Source organism: Patella vulgata, chromosome 2 (genome assembly GCF_932274485.2).
Source record: "Patella vulgata chromosome 2, xgPatVulg1.2, whole genome shotgun sequence".
Lineage (NCBI taxonomy): Eukaryota > Metazoa > Mollusca > Gastropoda > Patellidae > Patella > Patella vulgata.
The window spans coordinates 573,654-597,958 of NC_065880.2; the positions used below are offsets into that span (position 1 = coordinate 573,654).

General features: G+C 34.6%; 2 protein-coding genes across 4 annotated transcripts in view; both read left to right on the forward strand.

The window, feature by feature from the left end:
* Positions 1 to 24,305, forward strand: part of LOC126811618 (reticulocyte-binding protein homolog 2a) — a 170,665-nt gene that overhangs the window by 89,327 nt on the left and 57,033 nt on the right. The window contains exon 1 of one of the 3 annotated variants that reach the window (XR_008786125.1): positions 21,773 to 21,898. The exons of 1 other annotated variant lie outside the window; for it this stretch is intronic. The gene's annotated coding sequence lies outside the window, so the exon portion shown is untranslated. Of the gene's footprint in view, positions 1 to 21,772; positions 21,899 to 24,305 lie in introns of those variants that run through there. One more of the 3 variants, XM_056099002.1, reaches the window with a different exon arrangement.
* The window catches only part of LOC126811616 (uncharacterized), a 316,159-nt gene continuing 310,053 nt past the window's right edge, over positions 18,200 to 24,305 (forward strand). The window contains exon 1 of the mRNA XM_056098990.1: positions 18,200 to 18,318. The gene's annotated coding sequence lies outside the window, so the exon portion shown is untranslated. The remainder of the gene's footprint in view (positions 18,319 to 24,305) is intronic.

The following is a 24,305-nucleotide window of genomic DNA, read 5'->3' on the forward strand; positions in this document are numbered from 1 at the left end:
TATTTATACCGTTTAGTTAGAGTGTTATTAGAATCTGTCTACCAGAGATGATTTAACGAACTCTTGAATAGCCTATAGATGTCGACATTAAATTCACTGTTGAATCTAGTAAAGTAAAACTAAACTTTCTCGATGTCACGGTGAATCTTTTACCGAATGGTCAAATTGAAAATGATATGTATTATAAACCGACAGACACACATCAGTATCTCAATTTTAATTCATGCCATCTTTCTCATATCAAACGTAATATTCCGTATAATTTAGCCAGACGTGTGTGCGCCATAGTTTCACAATCGGATATCAAATAGATGCGCCTTAATGAGCTTAAAGGTTTTCTAAAAAAAGCAACACTACCCGGCAAAACTAGTAGATGATGTCATTCGAAAAGCTTTAAGTTTAGATCAGAGCAAATTAAGGGGTCCAAAAACCCACCACAAGAAGATGGTAAATCTATAATTAATAATAATCTCCATATTCTTAAAAATAGCCCGATTATGGATGATGTAATAAATAAGACAAAAATAATAAATAGTTTAAAGCAGCTTGGCTAAATTACTAATCTCATCAAAATTCGAATCATTAATATGTGACAGTATTGGTTCTTTAATCAGGTTCGGATGACAAGACTAGTTTCAGCTTCTATTAATACTTTTATTCTGCTTCTAACATATTATGTACAAACATCGTAATGTTAAAGACACCCAGGACTAAATTACATTAGTTGGCCGTTGTCCGGTCTTAACTCCATGACCTGCGTGGCCTGGAGTTAACTACCAGACGTCGCCTAGCCTCCGCCTGCTCTCCTGTCCTGCCTGGACCTCTCTGTCTATTTGTTTCTTAATCTGGGTTTATAAACCTTTCCACACACAAAGGAATCTCATTAGGCATCTGCTATAATGTATCATGTTTCATATCAGTTAACGTTCAGTATAGTTTATCAGACAAAGAAGTAAGATAAGACATGCCATCAACAAGTTAAAGTTACATAAGTTACATAATGCTACCAAGATCTACAGGGGTCGGCAGGTGGATTTGATATTCAAATTACTTTCACATGTCAAGATGGCAGGGGGCATAACATGTCATTTTGTAACAAAACATTAGTGTTTTTTTCTACCCGTCACGCGAGTCACATTTTTATGTCACGCAAGTTCATCACAAAACTCAACAATAAAACACTACATTGTAACAAAATGATGCTACGGCTCAACAATTTAGCTTCATATACATATAAGTCATATTCCTATATTCTATTTACTTTTCTACTAAATGGGGGGGGGGGGGGGTCAGTATCATTGCCCATGAATGCGCTGCAAATGCATGTCACACGAGTCACAACATTGCACAAAATTTTGCCCAAGAAAGTAATATTTAAAGTGTTTCTCATGTAACAGAACACAAAAACTTTACTTGGGAGTAGTTTTTATAGAAACCGATTATTAGGTTTCATGATATTCATATTTAAAAATTTGTGTTGCGTAGAAATGTCACGCGAGTCACCGTGGAATGACTGATATCATTTAAGCAGGTGTAAAGTTTTAGTTTTCTTCACCCATTGAGGTCGCCATGACTCCCAGCAGTATTATAAATATTTACCTATAAATGGAGGTGTTTTCATGAACGTATCTAAACAACCATTATGAAACAGATGACCACAATAAACTCTTTGTCTATTTGATTTTTACAACCTTTCAGTTGATTCTGAAATAAAATATTTTTCACACATTATCTAATTTTTATACCTTAAAGTCTTGATGCATCGTTTTTCATACATGACCATATTGTCTACAGCTTAATTCATGATAAAATCTACCGGTATTCAAATTGATTATTTAACATTTAATTTATTTAAGAAAATAAAATCAGAATATCAACAGTGATATAATCTCCTGGCTTCAATTCAATCTGATTAAAAGAGGTCAATCGAAATATTTCAGACTCTGTCCATTCATCTGTTTCGCTTGGGTTTGTTTCTGGAGAATATCTCTTAAACCGATCAAGATATCTTTATGATACTTTGTACACACATCAACCTATTGTAGTAGTTCTGCCTCTTGATAATTAAAAATTTCATGGATTTAATAGTTTTTGTGTTTCCATGGAAACAAATTCTACTTTTTGGTGTACAAGTTTGCAGCATTATATCTATAACTAGTTTATAAAGGGCTGCATCCTAGATTAAACCATTATTAATATTATACAGTTTTGTCAAGTTAGTTAAGTTAGGGAATTAATACGCTTTGGTTATTAGACAAAATATAAAAAACATTACCTCAGGATCTTCAGCTACACAGTGGACAGTTTTCTAGTGGATATCTCTTGACACAATCACGTATCAAATAATCACAACCAACTTTTAATGACGGTTTATGTTCGAATACAGCAGCTCTGAAAAACATAAACAAAACATAGGTTTTCTTTTATAGATAATGGAGAGAACATTTACAAGACGCTAAAAACTTATCTAGGTATTGTTTATACAATTTATAACATTATTCCAATTTTTTAGATATATTTTGTAGTTTTTTACACATAACAACTATCAATGTAACTGTATTTATTGTATTTTAAGGTTAAATTATTAGAAATACTATTTTTTAACAGTAAATTGACTAACAGGTAAGTTCTCCAATTTGTCAACTGGACTGTCAAGTCTGACTGAGACTAACTAAGTTGTTTTATTGTAATGATACACAAACTTTAATTAAATCTTATTTCACCATTCCTACTTTTATCATCCAGAAAGGATAACTCTATTTTGAATTATCTCCCCTTATACCACAATTTAAAACTTGTCTGCCATAATCACATCGCTAAAAACAAATTCTAAATAAAATTGTAAATGACTAATCTATGTCAAGATAGACAGTATCAACTTGCATGTGATTACTGGTAAACAACAACAAATATAAACAAAGAAATCTGGAGAGATATATTCTAGAAATAAAATAAGCTTTAATCATTTAATGTCCTATTTTTCTGCACACCATATTCTGGATATGTTCATAAAATTATGAAGTTTAATTTAACATTTTAAAAAAAAACTTGTGATATTTAAAACCTATCCTGGTACTAAATATAACTTGAAAGTTATCACCCTTACCTGACGGCCTTCAATCTTAACAGATCTTCTCCAGTTTATCACTCAGTAAATTTCTGTTCTACAAGTATAGTCGACAGGAAACTATATATTAGCTATTAACTGAAATACAAAACGTTATAATATAGGAATAATGTTTAATATCTACACAATCATTTGATTATTTTAATAGGACAGACAGGTCTATACAATAATGTGATAGGAATGGGGTTTAACATCCAATTTGTTAAAACACGGGGATCACGGTGGCTAAACTTTTAGTAGATTCAGATTCAGATGTGATGTCAGGTAACAATGGAGTTAAGTTATTCCATGATATTTTAAAATGTAAGAGGTTGGGGGTGTTCAGTTATTACATGGGGCGTAAGTTGATTGTTAATGGTTTTACAGCTGAAGGAGAAAATATGCAGCTGTCCTTAGGGTGCAACGGTGATATACTAAAACTTTTTTTTTAAATCGGATAAAAATTATGACCTCTATAGGGTCCACAAGCTAAAAATGTGAATTTTCGTACAATCAGGGGCCATAATTCAGGAAGTTACTGTCCGATATGCGCGAAATTCGAACGGAACCGAGATCTTTAGGTTATAAACTTACATTTCAAGTTTCAACAAAATCGGATTAAAATTGTAATCTCTATAGGGTCCACAACCTTGATATACCATATTTTGACGATATTTGAGAACGAAGGGCAGCCATTTTGTCTGTCAGGTTTAGGTCGATTTTCACGAAATTCGAACTAAGCCGTCCTTAGGGTGTAACGGTGATATAATAATACGATTTTTTCAATCAGATAAAAATTATGACTTCTAAAGGGTCCACAAGCTAAAAACGCGATTTTTCATACAATCAGGGGCCATAATTCAGGAAGTTACAATCCGATATGCACGAATATCGAAAGTGATTTTTCCTACAATCAAGGGCCATAATTCAGGAAATTACAATTCGATATGCGCATATATCGAAAGGAACTGAGATCTTTGGGTTATAAACTTACATTTCAAGTTTCAACAAAATTGGATAAAAATTGTGACCTCTATAGGGCCCACAACCTTGATAAACCATATTTTTATGCTATTTGAGAACGAACGGCGGCCATTTTGTCTGTCAATTTTTGGCCGATTTTCACGAAATTCGAACTCATTCGTCTTTAGGGTGTAACGATGATATAATAATACGGTTTTTTAAATCGGATAAAAATTATGACCTCTTTAGGGTCCACAAGCTTAAAACGCGATTTTTCTTACAATCAGGGGCCATAATACAGGAAGTCACGGTTCGATAGGAACCGAGATCTTTCGGTTATAAACTTACATTTCAAGTTTCAACAAAATCGGATAAAAATTGTGACCTCTATAAGGTCCACAAACTTGATATACCATATTTTGTCTGTCAATTTTGATCCGATTTTCACGAAATTCGAACTCAGCCGTCCTTAGGGTGTAACTGTGATATAATAATACGTTTTTTTAAATCAGATAAAAATTAAGACCTCCATAGGGTCCACAAACTAAAAACGTGATTTTTCGTACAATCAGGGGCCATAATCCAGGAAGTTACAGTACGATATGCACAAATATCGAAAGGAACCGAGATCTCTAGGTTATAAAACTACATTTCAAGTTTCAACAAAATCGGATAAAAATTGTGACCTCTATAGGGTACACAAGCTAAAAACGTGATTTTTCGTACAAACAGGGGCCATAATCCATGAAGTTTCGATCCGATACATGCCAATATCGAAAGAAGCCGAGATCTTTTGGAGATAAACCTATATTTCAAGTTTCGTCAAAATCGGATAAGAATTGTGACCTGTAGAGTGTCAACAAACAAATTGTGGACGGACAGGGGCGACGGCATAATACGTCCACATGAAAATGTGGGCGTATAAAAACATATTACAATTATAAATAAATACCTGAAAGATCCTTAAGTTCGCACCTGTCATTTGGCAGTAGCGAATCAATTCGCGGACCCATCATGCTTTGCAACGGCATTAGCAAACAAAAGCGCCAGATCAATCAACAAGATTTCTATTGTTTTTATTTCTTAAATTAATGGTGATTGAATAATAAAAATAAAACACCCAATTAACAAAAAGGAATGTTATATTCACTAATTATCGAATAAAAAACATACGTTCCAACAAAGGATCTTCTGGTATTTACGTAATATATCAGAGGTGAAAATTAACACTGTGTCAATGACTTTGGCATTATTCCAATATTTTCATGTTGTCACTTACGGCTAATAATTTTATGACATGGAGAGTGAAATGGAATCAGATTTTTTATGATTTACTGCCAGGCATATTGTGGAATATGATAATATCGATGAAATCAGCTCTTTATATATTTTTTGGGGACGTTATGATGCAAAGAATATGCATACTCCAGTCGAGATCAAGCGTGTCAGCCATCATATCTTGGAAACGCTTTCAGACGGGCGATACCACAAAACTTACGGATAATAATTCTAGACTTTGGAAAGCTAAATTGAATCAAAACTTTTAGGATTTAATACAAGCTAAGTAGACGAATTTTTCATTGTCGTAGATTTCAACTATAAATGGGGTTTTTTTTTCGACGCAACGAACAAAGAAGACGACAATTCCCTCCATATATCCAAAAGCGATGAAGTGACGGTCATTTGGGGCGACATTTCTTTTTAAAATTAATATTTATATTTACTTTGAACTCTGTTCTATTTAAAAAAAAAAAAATCTTAGGAGATGCTTGTTCATGATGACAGAGAAAAGTCATAATTTTAGTCGAACTGACTTTTCAATATTATTGATAGTAAAGTTATTTGCAATTTTATAGTGGGTATTAGGATTAACAATAATCCACTAATTGGCTTAGGGAGATGGACCCTGCTGATTTAATGAGCTTAGGGGTACCTGGCTAATCTTTAAATTGACCCTAGGGTTAAAGTGTAGACAACCTATCTATAGTGGTGTAAAATCATCCAAATTGTACCATATTGCATGCCTAAATGGGGGGGGGGGGGTCAGCTCTAAACAAATATGGCAGAAAATTGATGCATCGTAACCAAATTTCAGGCAGATTAGCATAACCTATTTTGAGGTTACCATATAAGAGGCTTATTTCATACCCTGCTTTACCAGTCAATATCTTCAAATAATTAATGTATAATGAGTTCACTAGTAGTACCACTCAGAAAACCTTGGCAAACTCTGGTACCCTATATCTAGCCTCGGCTGTATGTACCTACACCTATACAATTGCGATGTGGCTACCAGTTCACTTAACAGGAAAACTTGTCGCTTTTAGAAAAAAGTTCTCAAAATTGCATTGTTCGAGGAGTGTGTAGAGTTTTCCTTGCAAATTTGTCCTTTGTTTAAAGAAAATCGGATAAACTTTAAAGACATTGAAAGCTTTGTATGATAAAACACTCTTCATGGGTGACGCCATTTGTAATCCGGGAACTTGAAAGTAGTTCCAAAGGCAGAATTTGTCATACAGCCGAGGCTAGATGTAGTGTACTGGAGTCTGCTGAGGTTTGCCGAGTGTTGTAGTACATCATGCTCACTTCTTGTCCGGGTCCAGTTGACAAAGCGTACATACACAACTCTATTGAATTTACGTATGCAACTTAAAAAAACAAACTTTGAGAAACATACTGTAATTGATTATCTAGCCTTTGACTACAAATATCCAGGAGTAACATTTCTTGTCAGGGTCCAGTTGACAGAGAGTATGTACACAACCCAATTGAACTTCCATGTTCGCAACTTAATGTACACTTTGAGAAACATACACTGTAATTGATTATCTCCCCTTTGATCACAAAGATCCAGGAGTAACATTTAGATCAATGATCAAGGTTCAGTTGGGTGCATTATTCAAGGATGAAGACAGAGAACATAACCAAAATTTAATGACAACTTTTGTCTCAGATTTCAGTGACAGTAATGAAAATGGTGATGTCATTTTTGTTATATCAGTTAAGTTTAAATAGAGGCACCCAACGTCATGCAAAACAATTAGTTGACATCATATCTGACGTCTACAATTCAGCAGCTTAAGGGTTAGAATAACGCATTTCTTAAATTGAACAACCTGTTCATTCACCTTATGAGGAAGTAACCAGATTATACAATAGGTGAAAATACAAAAACAGCTGGTGCAAAGTACCATTAAAGTCTCAATGGGCAATTGGCATTTGTCCAAGACTGGAAATAAGGCACCTGTCACAGACAATGTCAGACACAGATTCAGGCTTTGTCAGGCACTAAACCTCTGGTGCCTGTCATTTTGTCTGGCACTAATTTGTCTTTTTATTGATATTATTAATACATGTCTGGCACTAAGTTGAAAATGTCCGGTACTATTTCATTAGTGTCTGACATTTTGTCAGGTACATCTAAAACCATTATTTCCAGGCCTGCATTTGTTGCTAAAACATCAAATTCCTCACGGCTTAATCCACGCTAATATGTATTCAGTTTGATTATTAAACATTTAATAAAGAAAAACAAATCAAAATACTAATGCTAGATAATCTCCCGGGTTCGATTCAATCGGATTTAGACAAAGCCCATCAGGTTTCTCCACTACCAATAAAAGATGATGGTTTCTTGTTAATAGCGAGCAGCATATCAATGAAATTTCAATTCCACATATCTTTGTAAATATTGAATGGAATTGAATAACTTTGAAGTAATATTCATATTAGAGATTCATCTTTCATGATACTGTAGTTTGCAAGTGATTCCTATTGTTTAAAACAATGCATCAGGACATTTAATACAGAGAGATAGAAATGGGGTTTAACATCCACTCAACACAAACTAGGTCATTTCGGGACTAACATATGGTTCAATTTTATTTCAATAATTCGCTTGCACGTAGGGGTCTCTAGCAGTGGGAGGAAACCAAAGGATCCGGAGAAAACCCATGAGGTTGGACAGATTCACGCAAGGATCAAACCTGGGACCTCTTTGTTAGTGAGCCAGGGCCTGCCCACTGAGCTACCATAGCTCCCTAAAGACTCACCTATGATGGTCAAGGTATCAGAAGAGTTTGACGAGAGGATTAAATCAATTACCTGGTTGCTTTAAAGACACGTAATAATCTGGCACATCTCAACACACTGACACCTTCTGTATCAATTAGAACCACCTCTAATATACTACATAACACAACAAAACTGTGAAAATGGTTAAACAAAGACACAAAATAACACTGGAAGCCTAAACTGTACATTTTTAACAGCATTTCAAATGTAAATAACACAACAAAAAACAGATTGGCGATACCTGAAAATAAAAAAAATAACATTTATTAATTTTATTCAGAGGATAATGAGGGAAATTTTCCACGTGTAGATCAATTAAAATTCCAACTGTCAAGTGTTCTTTAACGTGCTTGGACAGCCGCGCTACGGCCAACTCTTACATCGAATTCCAACTGTCAAATGTGTACACAGGACCTCAGATTTCAATCTCATTCGAAAGACTAGACAGCTGTCCTTGTCAGGCCCTCCATCCTGCACCAATGACAAGAGAAAACCACACCAGAAAATCCCAATGAACTTTCTTGGTCAACACCGGGATCAAACCTGCTACCTCCAGACTAGCGAGCCAGCATCATACTCGCTTAGCCACTGTGGCTCCAGTACTTTCTCGGCCAACAGAGGGATCTCCCGAATAGTGAGCTGAGAACTCTGGGTTAACGAGCCAACACCTTACTCACTGATCCACCGCATCTACCGTGTAGTCACATGAATTCTTTGTTCATGATATCGCATCAAATAACGTTTTAGAAAATATCTTTATCTCTAAAAAGCAGCATCAATCAAAGATACTCTATGAAAGGAAAACTTACTTTGAAAACTATCAAGTCATTCAATTGTCTATAATGTTCTGATGTTAACACACAAGTATTTAAAAATACTAATACAATAACTAGCCAATAAAAAACTTGTGATTTCAATATTTTACGACTAAATCATCTACATCTTCGGTTCTATTTTTCTAATATAAACCTGAAACACAACAAAATAATTCTGAGATCTAATATCATTTTGAGAAACTGAAATGATTTAAATAGACTAAATAGGTATCAGACCAAAAATAAAATACTAGTTGTCTTTTGCGTTAATTATGCCAAAAAAACAGAAGATATTGGATACTTTTAATTAAACATACATTATACAAGAGCTAAATCGGTCTATTGCAGGTCTTTCTTTAGACATGAAATGTTATATAAACTATTAATTAGACATTAATTAACAAAACAAGACCATAATCAACTCTCGATGGCATCGGATACTCAAGATTTTAACTAGATTAAAATAGTTCACCACATAAAAATTTAATTTAAAAATGGGAAAGCGAGGATAAGTCCTGAATATACCAGTGCCCTGGTTACCACTATGCACACATCTTGTCAAAACTACAAACAGTGATAACTTGGCTAAGAATGAAGTAATTTGAATGAAATTTTCAATATTTTCTTTTTTTTATCATCTATTTTTGAATTATTATAGCAAGAATGACCAACTCTTTATTAAACTCTTAACTAATGTATCTTTAAATAGCATTCACTCCATTTGAGTTGGTCAATAAAATCTAAGTTCAAGTTATATACGAACAAAATTACTATTTTAAGACATCAATAATAACACAATAATCACAATATAAACAAACTTATTTATGATTTATGTATAATACTTAATTGGGACGTTTGTTGAACCATGGTCGGGAAATTAAACACTTATAAATTAAAAACTTGTTTTTAAAATTGAACGGTCAGCTTTAAACTGGGCACAAGTAAAAATTAGATGATTTTATATGTTCTTAACAAATTTTTAAACGAAGATCTGATATTGAAGGAATGTGAAAAGAATTAGGGCTAAATATGCAAGGTTAAACGATACCCAGATTACAATGAAAATGTTGATTAACAAGTTAACACTATTTAAACTCTTGTATAACAAAACGTTTACAAGGTTTGTTTTAAAATTCTTATGGTGAACAACCAAATTTTCAAACGAAGATCACATATTGAACATGAACAACCAAATTAGATGATTATGGGTGATTTTAAATGATTTTTACAAATTTTTAAACAAAGATTTGATATTAAACGAATGTGAAAGAAATCAGTGCTAGATACACAAGATTAAATGATATCCAAGTTACAGTGATAATAAAGTGATTGTATTCCATATAAATTGTGTTGTGTGAGGTTGGTTTGAAAGATAACTTTGTTTTTGCAGACCCAATGGAAACTGCCACAAATCTTTTAATAACACATGAATACCCATATTCCTGAAGTAATGGCCCAAGAAATCCCTCTCTAATCAAACGGAACACTGCGAGGAGTATGATGAATACCCTACTTTAAAAGTTTTTAATTAAAATCTAATGATCTTTTTTCTTAAAATATCTCAAATCTTCCTTACTTTTTTTTGTTGAAACCATGATGGAGTTAATTATAAGTCAGTGCTGCTTAATTCTTTTGATTGATCTGATAACTCAGCTTCCATAGATTTACACCTGTGAAAAAAAACAATATTTAACGAATTATATGTAATAGTTATACACTATTGTAGTGTAGAAAATGCCAATGGATTAATTTATACTAGTAATATATTTGGATTATGTGCTGCGGATGAGCATAAACCGCGACAAAATGGAAAATAAGTTCAGAAAAAGAAAAAAAAGCAGAAAATAAAACAAACTATAAATAGATCCAGATATTTTTTTTAAAATACCAAGAACAGATAAGTGGTGGGAAGAGGGTGTGTCTGTTCTTTTAAAGGCAATTAAGGTTAACAAATATATTCTAAAGCCTTTCTCACACAGGCGTGCTTTACCCTGGCATAGATAGGGAGAACGGTGACCCTGTGTGGTGATGCCACAGTGACGCAGCCCAACACCAATGCAAAATGTATGTCGGATGACGCAACCATAGAATCAACCTGGCCCCGAATTCACAAAACATTCTCAGACTTAAGTTAAGAATTTACTCAAAATTGTTCACCTAATTTTAACTAACATATATATAGCCCCTTATAAAACTTTTGTTATTTTAATATTTCAAATACATCAATAAGAAACTATGTGAAAAGTTTTGTGTTTCTGGATCAAAGATATTTCTCATAAACAGTGATTGAACTTTCAGTAACTGTTTAACTTAAGTCTGAGAATGCTTTGTGAACTTGGGGCCTGACGTCATGCCGCAAGTGTTTTTTTTGGCTGTCAGTTGCCACAAAAGGTTAGGCACACTAAAGCGTCACATGGCAAAACACTGCATTACTCGTCGTAGAATAGAAATATTTAAATGGCGTTACTATTTGTATCTAGGCGGTCAGACTATTGGGCAAAATATTTAACATTTTCAACACCTGTGGCACCAAGCTACTGGGACACACATGTTTAATCTAGCCGATTGGTAAAACAATGAATCGGCCACATGGTATCATAAATCAACAGTCATACCTTAGTGCGAATCGGCCATATGTGGTTCATAATCCGAGTAATTAGCACATTTAACGGTGATTTTGATAATCCGGTAAAAAAACAAAACAAGCTTGCTGATAATTCATACTAGGTTCAGTAAAATACGCACGTGGTGAATGAAATGAAGACGATCTCGGCATGGTTTGCGAATCGCGCATCTTCCACGCTTCGTCCGTGAGAATTCCCGGTATTAAAATAATAACTGGATCATACATTGATGGATTCACCGAACAGTTGTTACTGTAGTTAAATTTAAATTTGCATTGAATATAATCCCCTGATAGAACACCGAATACACGGGGAGAAAAACAGTGGATATTTTCCCAACAGAATCTTGAATGTCGAATTCCAATGACACGTGACATATTGGTTGGAATTAGGTCAATAAACCAGTTCTAAATAGCGTTTACCGTTATGATTTTTTTATTTTATATACATGCTGACAGAGACTTAATTCTAAAAATATTATTGAAGGCTATATCATAGTCGTACCGAAGTTTATTTTGTCACGTGATCATTGTGCAGTTTGTCTATCATCGACGAATGAATAAAAACTTTTGCAAGTTATGTGACTAGTTGCGTGATAGACAAAAGACTACAAATTGTGCTATGAAGAAATGCCATGGTGCTGTATCAGCTTATTTTGACTATGGCATTTTCTGAATATTACTTTTGACACAATTTAAGCGTTTACCAAAAACTCCATCTGATTGGGGTTTTTAACATTGTTGTTGTATTTTGGTGATTTAGATTATCACAATAAACACAATTTTGTTTTTTTTAGACAGTATTATTAATTAAGATTCGGAGGATTCGCGCAGATTCCATATATGAGAATCCTCTTAGATCCTTGTAAAAAATGACAAATTTCTAGCCCTGCGCTACCATTGTCTAAGATGCACATTGACCTACCTAGGTAACTCAAGGGGTTACACTTGTGTGAGACAGAGTGAAATCAGAAGTTTCATCATAATTTAAACATATATACTAAATTTAAACTGAACATGGTCAAATCAGGTAACATCAAAAATTCTTTTTTTAACAACCCTCGAAGATCACAAAATGCTAATAGCTCTCTGAAAGGGTTGGCATATTGGACTTGTAGCCTGGCTATGTAAAGTCTAGTTACATATCCAGATGCAATGAAAGCACACCACTGATTCAACTGGAAGTGCTGGCGAGGCATTAATGTAACTGAATTGTGATTTTTAGCATGATTGTAGACCAGACATTTACTGATGCAAGAAAATGAACAATGATGTTGTTACATTCAGAATTGCAAAATTAAAGTGTATCTCTCAAGCAAGATTAACAATCATCGCCTTATAAAAGTGCTGACTCGGTATATAAAGGTGTGGACTCTGTATATAAATGGGTGAAGAAAAATAAACTTACTATGCCTAGGTATTGCTATTTCTTCACCTTCTGCATCACATTCAGGATCAATATCATCTAGAATTTAAAAAAAAAATCAGTTAAAATAAACTTTCTTAAAATTACAAATCAGTAGTACATTTCTCAACTTAGATGAAAGGGCCAAAAATCATTTACCTGAAAAATCACATTTTGTCCCAAAATTATATAAAGCAAACTGATGCAAGAGGCTAATGTAATTCTGACCAAGTTCAAAGATTTTAGACCAGAAATTATCAACAACGACTGCATGGTCAATACAAGCATTGGGTACTCATCTTTAGCTTAAAAAACAACATTGCCCACTGACTTTAGCTGTAAATTAATTCATTCTAAAACATATCTAAAACAGCAGATATAAACTGCATGGCTCGAAATGTTCGCCTGTCTACTTGTCGCCGACAGGCGATTTTTTCGTCTGACAGGTAGCAAATAAAACTACATGTCGCTTGCGACAGGTGGACTAAATTTTACTTGATGTTCAGTAAATTGACCACAATACTCACGTCCACGTCACGTACATTTAATTATTCGTTTCTAAATGATTTTACTTGATGTTCAGTAAATTGACCACAATACTCACGTCCACGTCACGTACATTTAATTATTCGTTTCTAAATGCAAGAATTAAGCACGGAAATACTGCGAAAAGCCGCCATTTGCACTGTTTACAATTACATTTCGCTCTGTCGTAGGCGACAGTTACTCACACAGTTTGGAAGTAGACAATTTTATATCAATGAATTTCACACCATCTACGCTTGTTTTGATCTGCTTGACACTAGTTTATAGCATTATGGAGTATTATATCTAAATAAATTAAAACGCACCCCCAAGTCACCTGAAATAATTCTACCGTAACGACACCACAGTAAATATAGTAGTGGTTGGAATGGAAATGCACACGGCTCGTTGCTTGGTGTATTTAATCATTTAAAAAGTTTTAAACAATTTCCATAAATAAAGGCTATGAATAATTTATAAGACAATTTGACAAAATCAAAAAATCAGGTCGGAAAAATATTTCATATATAAATATAATTTGTAGCGTAAAAATAGTCCGGATATGTGAGAAGGGAATTCCAGGTGGCGTTATCTGTCCTTCGCACGCGGTACATGTAAATACGGTGCCATGCACAGGTGTGATTTGTGTTTTGATATTCAATTTATTACGGATATTTTAAAATCTGAATTCTACAACTCAACAGTGAAGTATTCGATTTAGTACGGAAGTGTGGTACCATGATACTTTGCGGAATTCACGTGGATACGGATGATAGAATTGTATGAATCTTCGAATCGCCGAGAAGCAGATTAGCCGACTTTCAAGAACTTTTAGGCATTCCAATGTCGAAGAAATAAAAAGGTTTCATATTACGATATTTATATAGAGCAATGTACGTCAAAGACCTAACCACATATGTGTGTACCTACATGTATGGATATGTGTGATGTGATTATTCTTTGAGTTTGATAATTAAGAGTGACAGGTTATTTACTGAAGCGACAGGTATGAAAAAAAGCTACCTGTCGCAAGGGTAGCTTTTTTTAAACATTTCGAGGCCTGAACTGTGATACATATATATATATGGCGGTAATTCAAATGGACAGAAGTAACGAAGTGTTAGGACTGGTCATGGTCAATGAGCTTGCAGTCTACTTTTGATCACTTTTCCAAATATTTAAATAAATTAACCTTACCAGCTTGTGTGATGCAATCTAACCACGTAATTCCTCCTCCAACTGTTGTTTTAGCTGTAATTTTTGGAAGTCTCCTGTAGCTTTGGCTTTTTCTCTCTCTTTGCAAAATTCTCTATAAAAAAACAGTGACAACAATAAGAATGGATTATATTTATATTTACATACGGACAGACATAAAAATTAATGCCAAGACTTTTTATTTGAAGATAGCTTTAATACATGTACATGTATATCCAAGTTCTGCGAGACAATTTTCCTTCAGTCTGCTAAGAGCCAATACTGCGATTGTTTAAACATACAGGACCTCAGTTTTGCGTCCCATCTGAACAACTATACGTTTGACCCTTGCCACTACCTTAAAATCCCTCAAGGTTAGCTAGCCAACGTCCTATTACTGAGCCATCATGTCTCAAGCTCTATGAAATAAAGTTAAGAAGGTGATTGATGTCATTAATAATTGTATGTACCCACTCAACACACTAAGAACAAGATTAAGTACAAAAAAAGAACAAATAATAATAAGACTGATAAAATAAATCCATGGCCATTCATTACTAACTGCATCATTTATCTGAAAATAAAACAATTAACATTACATTATTTAATGGACAATTTTGAGAGTGGTCTAGGGAGATTCAGTGAATTTGGTTTTTTAATATAAATTTGCATATATTAAAGGCCACATGGGGAATGCAGCAGGGAATGTGTTAGATTACGTTCTTCTCAACCGTTACTGGGGGTTTGGTGGCATAACGATCTAACACGTGTCCCATAAATCATAAGGTCCGTCATTGAGTCAAGTAGCGTAGTTTCGATTGCCAGCTTGTACGTGACAAGGATAAGGGTCGCCTGTTTAGCCTTGTGGGTTTTCTCTGGTTACTCCCCCTGCTAAAGTCCCCCACACGCAAGCGAATTATTGAAATAAAATTGAATCATATGTTAGTCTCGAAATAACCTAGCCTGCATCACAGAGGGTGCCATCCAATTAATAACTAACTGCCACTCTGTGATCTGGCTTTCGAAAATTTTAAATAGTTACTGAACAACATGTAAAAAAAAAAGTGAAGCAGTTTTTAAAAAGTGACGCAATAAAAATTGTTTGTAGGATATGTAAAACTGTTCTAGACTACATGTATTGTGATAGTATGATCTAAATCACAACTCAAGTGTCAAGTCACCTGATTTTATAGACTCGTGACAAAGTCTATATAACAAAATTGATGTGACAGGAATCGCATTACCCAACACTAGTGCTTAGTACATGTACATGTAGACGTATTTACTCTTAGCACACATGTAGAGGTGTAGACACACTTACTCTTAGCACACATGTACACATGTAGATGTATTTACTCTTAGCACACATGTACACATGTACATGTAGATGTATTTACTCTTAGCACACATGTACACATGTAGATGTATTTACTCTTAGCACACATGTACACATGTACATGTAGATGTATTTACTCTTAGCACACATGTAGAGGTGTAGACATACTTACATCATATAAGACATCAGTCCATCCTTCCATTGTGATACATTGAAACACTGTCAACATAGCTAGGCCAAAATTATCAAAGTTTGTAAGGCCAAAATTATCAAAGTTTGTAATGCCAAAATTTGGCCCTTGCCAGAATTCATTACAATCTGTACCTTCTAAATAATCTGAACACTTAAACCCTCTTCCACACGTATGTGGATCTTCAACTGCTATAGTTTCTGAAAAACACAAAACCATAAATATTAAGGATAATTTTAAAGCCTCAACATGCCAGAATAAGAAAGTTAAATGAAGAGTTCAAGACCATACACAATCAAAGGTACTAAAATTTTAATAAAATTCTGATCTAAAAATTGATCAAATCAATAAATTAACAAATATACTAATTAATGGCTTGCATGTAGATTTAAATGTCTTGTCGTTTTAAAAAGAGTGTGTCTAGTATTTTCATATTTTTAGTTTGTAGTAGAATGCTTGGATTTTGGAAAAAATCATATTTATAATTAGTCAGTATTTTCTCGGCTCTACTGAGTATTTGTACAGGGGACATAATCAGGGGACATAATTCAGGAAGTTACGGTCCGATATGCGCGAATATCAAAAGGAACCGAGATCTTTGGGTTATAAACTCACATTTCAAGTTTCAACAAAATTGGATAAAAATTGTGACCTATATAGGGTACACAACCTTGATATACCATATATTTACGCTATAAATTTGAGAACAAACGGCGGCCATTTTATCTGTCAATTTTTGGCCGATTTTCACGAAATTCAAACACATCCGTCCTTAGGGTGTAACGGTGATATAATCATACGTTTTTTTAAATCGTATAAAAATTATGACCTCTATTATAGGGTCCACAAGCTAAAAATGCGATTTTTCGTACAATCAGGGGGCATAATTCAGGAAGTTACGGTCCAATATGCACGAATACCGAAAGGAACCGAGATCTTTGGGTTATAAACTTACATTTCAAGTTTCAACAAAATCAGATAAAAATTGTTACCTCTACTGGGTAGTGTATTGTGTGAAACCCTTGTACAATGTTTCTAATTGTCATGGGTAGCCTAAAAAAGAGATCGAAAATTGAAAACAGCGTATTTTAACGAGTTGGAGCATGTTTAGGGGTCAATATCTGAGTTATGCTAGAGTGTGGGTTTTTTGGGGAGGTGGGGGGAGTGGTGGGGATAGTCTTTTGTCATATATCTGGCGATCGTGTGACACCTTGGCGACAGTGAAAGCCTTCAGTATTGCGCGCAATTCTAGTTACTATATTAATTCTCTTCTTGTAGTACACTTCTTTTTTTGTGTTCATTTTTCTTCCAATCATTTCTTTCTCCTGTCCTGTGCCCTGTCCTCTCCTTCCTTCTTTCTTTTCTCCCCCCCCCCTCTCCTTTCTTTCTCTTTTCTTTTTTTTCTTTTTTCTTTCTCTTTTTTCTTTATAGGCTTAAGCCCACTTTTTTTTAATGCGCTTAGGTGGGCCCAATCCGGCACTGGTAAATAAAAACTGTGAACGAAGTGATATAGGTCATATGTATGATATAACTGTTATAACTTTAAACAGCAGATATCGGGGAATACTGGGTTCTCGGAAACTATACTTGTGTAATTCTTGGAAACGAGTAACTATTTGACTATCTCAATGTTACAAGGTAGTGTTTATTGTTTATATTGTTATATGAACATAAAGGTATGTAATAATGTACTGGTATATATTGTAATATGAACATATAGGTATGTAATTGTATAGGCTATATTACTAGTATAGTTATTAAACTAACCAATTTGAACAGGTAAATTTCACACACTAGTTAACTTTTGGATAAGCTATATCAAACTCCGCTTACATCACTTAAAACATGTGACATATGACTAAATATCTATTTATGGTAAGGGGAAAACCAGTTTAATAGCTCTTGTTATTAAGTCATTTATTTGCATATCCATACATGAATTTAAACATTGCACGCCTAGAGACTGTGTAATCGAGTCTTGTAGAAAGCAGTCTACTATCACAGAGTAAAATTAATTCGTTCATCTTCTGCTGTAAAATATCATCTGTAGACGCCGATACAAGTAATTCAAAGTACAGTTATACAAGGTAATGATATCATTATTATTTAAACACGATAGGAATAAAGAAATCTTCTTTAAATCTAGTTTAATATATGTATTATATTAAACTTTTACACATCCTGTATGGAACAACAGCTAGTAATATAAGAAGCATTAAAGATTATTATCGTTATCAATATGGTGATGTGACAGTATCCCAGCTTCAACCAAATAAATTAGTAGCTGTTTTTCCATAAGTATGTTTTCCGACGTGGTTTCCCCTTGTCAGTGGTGCAGAACGGAGGGTCTGACAAGGAGAGCTGTCGAGTCGTTCGGATGGTACGAAAAACCGAGGTCCCTTGTATACATTGGCATGCACGTAAAAGATCCCTTGGCAGTTGGAATTCGGTATAAGAGTAGACCATAGTGCCGCTATACGGGCAAAATTTCCCTCATAGCACACTGTATGGCGTATGCCCGTCTTCATTAGCGCAGTCGGGGCAGAACAGTAGGGTATGAGTGTTATATTGCTGTATTCAGTCCCTAAATATAGTAGTAGCTGTTTTTCAATAAGTATGTGTTATATTTGATTGCTCTATCCAGTTACTTAATACCTCTAAAAATAATATTATTGTATTAATATGGTTGTACAATTGGAGCTTTTATTGTCATAGATATCAATAAATATATCTTCTTTCAATTAATTTTATGAAATAAACATATATTTCATGTTGATATTACCCCACGAAGCTTTTGTAAAACGGTGTGGGGCGAATTATCAGAGTTTTTTTGTTTTTGATTTTCTTTTCGTTGTTTTTGTAATTGAGGTGGGTGAGGGAGCGGTTTGGTTATGGGTGAGTTTGACATTGGCACCAATTGTTGTCATTCGATTCATGTGTACAACATTTAAACTGGACAGACTAAATCCTTCTTGTTCAATATTTGAGGCCATATATAAATCTTTGTATATTCCTCGGCACTAGGAATTCAAAGAAATCTTGTCTTCCTGACCAATTTCTCCCATTAGTATTCATTATTTAAAGATACAAAGACAGAATAAAATGGAGACCGAGTTTCAATCCGTTTAAATCTCCGCCATCCGATGTTCTAGAGTGGGTTGATCATAGGCTTGCCATGTGAATACATGTCTAAATAATAATTTTTATAACTTTTGAAGCTAATATAAAGACCTGTAATAAATAATAATTTATATAAAGACCTGTAATAAACACATTTAACTCCAACATAATGCATCTTTAAATATAGAAATCGGGTTTGCCCGTACGTGTCTAAAAGCCTGGATTTTCCAGGTAAAAATAGACCTGATGTGTCGTTTGTTAAAGGGTTAGACATTATATTGTAAGCAGTAGATCGAGCAATAGCTGAACAATCGTTTAACAGATCAAGACAAGGTAATAACTGGGGTTTTATAACATTGTATATGATATATTAGAATCAAACAAAGTTGGTATGTATATACTTAACCTTGTTTAGTTTTCAAAGACATACCTTAACAGGGGCGGATCCAGGGCTCTAGCTGGAGGGGGTTCCCAAAAAATAAGGGCACCCCATTTTCAAATAAGGGCACCCCATTTTTGTCTAATACAGTAACCATGACTGGCGGGCGTCGTAGGCGCGCGCTAGCGGGGGGTCTGGGGAAATTTTTTTAAATATCAGACCATTCTAAGCCACTCTGGTGGGTTTTAGAGGCATAAAACTAGATTTATAATACAGCATTGCAACAACATTCCACATACCATGAGAAAGAAATATTGTAAGTTTAAACAAAATAAATTAATGGAATTTTTCAATTTTTATTTTACTTAAAATGCAAAATACTGAACCATGAATTATTGGACTGAAAACAAAACATTAAGACCTATTATCTGACCTCAAATCAATGGGATCGACATAAAAAGGCCCTCTTTAAATAAATTCGCCATAAAGTGTGCCCTCCAAATCCAAGCGTTTGACGTGAAAATGCCCTTTGAATCCTTTTGACGTAAAAAGAATTATTGGACTGAAAACAAAACATTGAGACCTATTATCTGACCTCAAATCGATGGGATCGACATAAAAAGGCCCTCTTTAAATAAATTCGCCATAAAGTGTGCCCTCCAAATCCAAGAGTTTGACGTGAAAATGCCCTTTGAATCCTTTTGACGTAAAAATTGCCCCTGCAATCCATGGTTTTGACGTTAAAATGCCCTCTGTATATCGACTTGGCGTTGAATGTGCCCTCCTCATTCAAGGGTATCACATTAAAATGCCCTTTTTAATCATTTAGGTACAAAAAGTGCCCCTTTGATGTAAAGATGCCCCTATTTTATATCGATTCGGCAAAAAATGTGCCCCTTAGACCCATGATTTTCACGTAACAGTGCCCTATTTTAGGCCTTAATGTGCCCTCCAAATCACTAAGCTTGAAGTGTGTAAATGCTCTTTTAATTGTACATTGATGATAGTAAATATCTAGCGACTGCTGCACAGACTACTCTCTTCACCTTAAAAATCAACAAATGCAGTAAAATTTTACACTTACCGAAAGATTTTGGTACACTGAGCGGCTGCAGCAATTTTATCTTCCTCCCTTTTCCTTTTGATATGATCGTGTCGCGGCATTTTAGATGCAAATAGGAACAAAAACTACCGAAAAATTTTCATCTTGCCGTCTGGCAAGGGGGTCGCCATATTGTATGACGTTGACGTCTTCATTCACCGCGCGGCGTCGCCACTTGCCGGCCCAAATATCTGCCGGTGTATGGAAGTCCGTTCGGGAAAAAAGGGCACCGAAAAATCTTGAGGGGGTTCCGGAAGCGTCAGAACCCCCCCTGGATCCGCCCCTGCTTAACGTACATGTATTGTATTCATCTCTATGATTTCTTAAATAATATTGTATCAACTCTATCTTAATATAATCTAGTCTATGATACTATAATATATGTATTAGTAATGTACTACAGTACCTTTGTAGGCAGGCTACTTAGGGGGTGCTCGATTCGCCGTCCAGAAGGACAGAAATGAAAGATGTAGTGCGATAGGGAGATGTGGGAGGGTCACCCTCCCACTGGGGAGGGGGCCACCCCCATAAAAAATATTAAAGTTTCAGTCTTCTGTAAACACTGTTTTGCCATATTTTACGGGGTTAAACTAAAACATCACACCAACATATTGGGATATGTACAGGTTTTATACAGATAGAATCTTAACTTATCCTCATAATTGTTGTAATTATATAGGAGTTAGGGCCTACTATGTAATTTTTTTTATTTATTTTTTTTTTGGGGGGGGGGGGCAATTATATTCAGACCCGACCCCCTCATGTGTGACGCCCATGGTCCTGTCACAGTTCGGTCAGTCCTGACTACGGAGGTGATGTGAACAGAATAGTGACGTGCTTAAACACAACAAATATGTTTGGCCTGCATGGTTGGTTGATATATTTTCTTATTCAGTTGACGCATGCGTTATAACCCGAAATACTAATATATAGCAACCAATCATTTTATTATACCAACCCCTGATACAACTAGGAAGTAAATTAAACTGTAACGTCGCCATTAAATTGTTGAAATAAAAGACTCTATAGAGAGGATTATTATCATATTGAAGCCTGTGTCAATAAAGTAAGTGACATGTAATTTAAAGTTTATTTAATTTAAATATTTTATGTTAGTTTTGTAAAAGTTGTAATGTAGATATGATATATATTGACTTCTAATAATACATACTTTACGTCATCGATGTGTGAATATACCATTATTACAAGGGTATAACTAACAACTAACAACTTGGATAATAACATAGCAATATCTGGGACAATTGTAACTTAGTTTCTTCATAAGACATCTAGACATCAAAATATCTGATATAGGGGACAAAATAATAGAAGCAAAACAAAATCTATGTGGAGTAGGCGATAAAAATGTTTTATATTTTAAAAGAAAAAAAGAATCACCAAGCCAAATATTGTTGAATACAGTAATTATAAAATCTATTGAAATACGATATATCCATTGTGATACGACAGGCATATTGTACTATAATCTTATCTGCAATGATAGGTTTTTATTCTAATATACCATATAGGCTATAGCTGGGTGAATCTTTTATATAGAATATATGAAATCAAATACATAAATCTAAGGGTAATCATTATTTGTATTCTTGGTTACACCGAACGTCTGCCATTATTTGATTATTTGTCCAATCGTGATCCACGGGGCGTGGTGACCTGACTTGTATCATACGATACTTGTATTATAAAACACACATGTATATACAGTCGTGTAGACGGACATCTAAACATCACTCTATTACATGAATTATATATTCAAACAATACACTATAGATTTATCTAGCATATAGTTTACCTCGTAATTCATGACTATTGCTGTAGTGCTGTATTCTAGGGGTTGTAGCTTATTCCAACACTAAACGAGTGTTCAAAACTGGCTAAACGACACCGGGATAATCTGTTCATGTTGATCGCGATAAAGTTTCTATTTTTATTTCATTATACCTACCTGACTAATTTCATGGTAGTTTTTTCCAACCTTTTTTTTTTTTTATTAATGTGAATTAAGCGATACAGAATTTCATAGATAGCGATATTCTTGACAAACTAAAACCAAAATAAAATGGGGTTTATCGTTCAACTTTTCTGTACCAACTGGACTAATGTAAACATAGAAAATTAAAATTACCGTATGTTAGTCCCAAAATGACCAGGGTAGTTTGTTGAGAACGTCAGAATGACCAACATGGTTCATTGAGAATGTCAAAATGACCAGGAATGTTTGTTAAGAATGTCAATGAATAAAAGATATCATCAAAAATTACCCTCTTCTAATTTGTGTCCATGGAAAGTAATTAGAGGCTGTAATTAAACATGCATTATGCAAGAGCAAAATCTGTTTATTACAAGTCTTTCTTTAGGCCTGAAATGTTATCTAAATTATCAATTAGACATTAATTAACTTATCCAGACAATAATAAACTCTCGATGTCAAGGCTAGCCTTCGATGTTGGCTGGATTAGATTCCTATATACCGCTAACGGCCGTTGATAATTATATCAGAAAAAGTGGATAATGCTGTTTTTATTAATGATTTTAGTAATGATGACCGAGACTATGCAAAAATTTCACCCGCTTCTTTCTCGGCTCATAGTGGATCAATTTGACTGAAATTTTCAGCAAATTACCTTTACACTATCTAGTTTTTAACTATTATAGCGAGAACTGCCATCTCTTTATCTCATCTCCCATAATGTATCTTTAAGATAACAATTGACACTTACTGTAGCAAGAGAGGCTGTAATTAAGGTACAGGCCAAAGAGTAAATCTACAACTAGATCAATATTTTATTGATGATTATAAGTCAGTGCAGACAAGTGGAACGTTAAACTTCATTCATTCTTAAGTAATTTAGGGACTTGTCAATACTATACGCCAACCCGTAAGGCTGATTCAGAGCCATTATGGCACAGTGCTTAGGACGTTGCCTCGCTAACCTAGAGGTCCCGTGTTCGATCCCTGCTTTGGCCGAGAAAGTTCATCGAGATTTTCCGGCGTGATTCTGCTTTGTCTGTCTTGTAGGGCGGATGACCTTGCACGCAACAACGTATAGTCGTTTGGATGGGACGAAAGATCGAGATCCCTTGTACACATAGGCATGCACGTAAAAGAAACATTGACAGTTTGAATTCGAGATAAGAGTAGGCCATACAGCCGCTGTCTTGGCAAAATGTCCCTCATAGCAAGCTGCATGGCGTTTGCCCGTTAGCACAAACGGAGCAGAACTGTAGGACGTTGAGCCCCATTTCATTTTATTTGTACATACGCATGTGTAATGCACAACAACTTGACAATAGCTGCGTATACTGAAAATATCTCTTTTATAATGTAAATAATGACTGTGAAGGAAGTGATATAGGTCATATGTATGATATAACTGTTATAACTTTAAACAGCAGATATCGAGGAATACTGGCTTCTCAGAAACTATACTTGTGTAATTCTTGGAAACGAG